This window comes from Lithobates pipiens, unplaced genomic scaffold, assembly GCF_037356315.1.
Source record: "Lithobates pipiens isolate NorthernLeopardFrog02 unplaced genomic scaffold, aLitPip1_a1.2 Scaffold_30, whole genome shotgun sequence".
NCBI lineage: Eukaryota > Metazoa > Chordata > Amphibia > Anura > Ranidae > Lithobates > Lithobates pipiens.
Genome location: NW_027507791.1, coordinates 81,616,630 through 81,619,867, shown reverse-complemented (window position 1 = coordinate 81,619,867; position 3,238 = coordinate 81,616,630). Strand labels below are relative to the sequence as shown.

At 40.4% G+C, this 3,238-nt stretch overlaps 1 non-coding gene across 1 annotated transcript; it reads right to left on the bottom strand.

Annotated features, from left to right (window-relative positions):
- Positions 1-2,923: 2,923 nt before the first annotated feature.
- LOC143950480 (U6 spliceosomal RNA) lies at positions 2,924-3,025 on the bottom strand. The gene has a single exon (XR_013265849.1). It is a non-coding gene; the product is annotated as a U6 spliceosomal RNA (small nuclear RNA).
- Positions 3,026-3,238: the final 213 nt, after the last annotated feature.

Below are 3,238 nucleotides of genomic sequence, written 5' to 3'. Positions count from 1 at the left end.
TGAGGACTTATAGTGTTGTGGCACCAGCACCACAACCACCAAAGGTCAATTTTTCTACCACTGTTCAACAATGGCATGTAATTACAATTCTTGATATAATCGTTCACAGCAGGGCGCTCCAGCGCCCACCAAGAGTCACTTTGAGGGCTTACAATGTTGTGGCAAAACCAACACCTTGTTCCGCCATTTCTGCAGAGCATATAGGGCAGGCCCCTACTTTCAAACATCCAATTTACAAACATCTCCTACTTGCAAACGGAAGGAGACAACAGGAAGTGAGATGAAAAAAGATGGACGACAAAACAAATTATACAGGGGTGATAACCCTTCCCTATGTTTTCCAAAAAGCTTAAAAATATTTTTTTTGACTGGAGCTACACTTTAAAAATGTACCAGTTGAAAATTACAAACAGATTCAACTTAACACAACAAACCTACACAGTCCCTGTCTTGTTTGCACCGCCTGTATACTGCTGTTCTGAGTATATAGGGCCTGGGGGCCACACGCATTTCCTTTTTTTAATATGGGTACAGGGTTCCCCTTAATATGCGTACAAGACCCAAATAGGCTGGTAATGGGCAGGGAGGGCTACCCATGCCATTTTTCTCAATGATTTTCAACCATATTGCAGGAACCAGATATTACATTAAAACCGCAAGCAGTTTTAAATGGTGTTATTTCCGTTTAATGTCATTTTGTGCAGGGACTGTTCTAAACACGGGAAACACGTGGCACTTCACAGGCATACTACAGACACCCACCAGGCACCATATTTAAAGGAATATTTCACTTTTTTTTTTCACTTTAATCGTCATTAAAATCAGTGCTCCCACCAAAACGGTAGTTTTTAAAACTTTTTTTTGCAGTGACCCATGTCCCCTGGGGCAGGAGGCAGGTCCCCAAACCCTTTTTAGGACAGTATCTTGCATATTAGCCGTTAAAATTAGCACTTTCCAATTCGAACGTTCGAGTCCCATAGACTTCAATGGGGTTCTAACGTTCGTACCGAACGCGGGGGTCGTTCGCAAGTTCTGGTGCGAACCGAACCGGGGGGTGTTCGGCTCATCCCTAGTGGTGAATAAATACCACCAAAAGAAAGCTCTATTTGTGTGAACAAAATGATAAAAAATTCATTTGGTTACAGTGTAGCATGACTGAGTAATTGTCATTCAAAGTAAGAGAGCACTGAAAGCTGAAAATTGGTCTGGGAAGGAAGGGGGTTTAAGTGTCCTGTATTGAGGTGGTTAATCACCAAGGGGGGGGGGGGGGGTTGAATTTTTTGTGCCAAATGAAAAGGACCAACATTTGTGAAAAAAAAAAAAAAATGAAAATAAATAAAGTATCACAGACAGTACTAATTGTTTTTGTACAGAGGATATGAACACCAATAATCTGATGATAGGGAGGTTGCAATAATGACTTGCTTAAAAAAGATTCATTAAATGGGTTTAAAATATTATTAAAAAACAATGGAATAAAATGTATCTTTAATTTCATTTTTTTTTTTTAAAACCTCCAATTAACAGTTTATATTAAAAAAGAAAAAAAAAAAATATATATATATATATATATTTTTATTTTATTTATATCGCAAAAGTAAAAAAAAATACACCTGGCAGAGGATGGTTTCGATCCATCAACCTCTTGGTTACGGGCCTGGCGCGCTTCCGCTGCGCCATTCAGCTATACAGCTCTCTGGGAGCTCTTTTTGGTTTTTGTGTAACGCGTATATGTGTCAGTTGCGGCTATTCAATGACGGTTGGTGGGCGGGTTCTGCACTCCCATACATCCATATATACACTATATATATATATATATATATATATATATATATATATATATATATATATATATATATATATATATATATATATATATGTGTGTATGTATATATGTGTATATATATATATATATATATATATATATATATATATATATAAATCATGCATGTTATTATATCTCTGGGGACATAAAGCAGGCCATACGCTAGTAGGTTTTTTCATACGAATGTTCGTACAAACATTCTCAGTACGTTCGATGACCAATGTTGTTAAACATTTCCTTTTCTTTTAGCATTTGATTTTCTAAATGGAAAAATGTGAAACTAAATTCTAATGGTGTCTGACCAGTTTTTGGTTTCACGCACGCGGCCGTATGTGGAACGCACCACACGGCAGAATGCGCCATATCTGTGTTTGGAGCATACACCCAAAATGGCGCACAGCGTCATCTATTTCATCTCATTGGGCGCTGAGTCCCTGCAGAGTGACTACGCAGGCTCTGTGTATGAAGCCTTAAAAGTCGCATTGGAGGTTCCCATTACATCAGAAGTCCTCCCATCACATAAGAGTCCCCTCCCCCCTCATTACATCGGAGGCACTCTCATGACATCAGAAGTCCTCCCATCACATAAGAGCCCCCTCCCCCCTCATTACATCGGAATGTGATGGGAGGACTTCTGATGTAATGGGAACCTCCAATGCGACTTTTAAGGCTTCATGCACAGAGCCTGCGTAGTCACTCTGCAGGGACTCAGCGCCCAATGAGATGAAATAGATGAGGCTGTGCGCCATTTTGGGTGTATGCTCCAAACTGAGATATGGCGCATTCTGCCGTGTGGTGCGTTCCACATACGGCCGCGTGCGTGAAACCAAAAACTGGTCATACGCCATTAGAATATTTAGTTTCAAATTTTTCAATTTAGAAAATCAAATGCTAAAAGAAAAGGAAATGTTTAACAACATTGGTCATCGAACGTACTGAGAATGTTTGTACGAACATTCGTATGAAAAAACCTACTAGCGTATGGCTTGCTTTATGTCCCCAGCGATATAATAACATGCATGTTATAATATAAATGTGTGTATATATTATAGCTCATAAGAAGAGGGAAGTAATTATAACTACTGTTATTTGGTGCAAGAAAATGTGGTTCGCTTCACGATTATGCGTGTCATCCTTGCGCAGGGCACATGCTAATCTTCTCTGTATCGTTCCACTTTAAAGCGGGAGTCCACCGGGACTCCGCGTTTTTTTTTTTTTTTTTTTAAAAGCCAGCAGCTACAAATACTGCAGCTGCTGACTTTTAAATAGTGACACTTGCCTGTCCAGCGCGCCCGCGATGTCGGCACCCGATCGCTCGCTCGTGCCGCCGCCATCTTGGGTATGGGAATCAGGAAATGGAGCCTTTCGGCTTCATTTCCCGGTTCCCTACTGCGCATGCGCGAGACGCGCGGC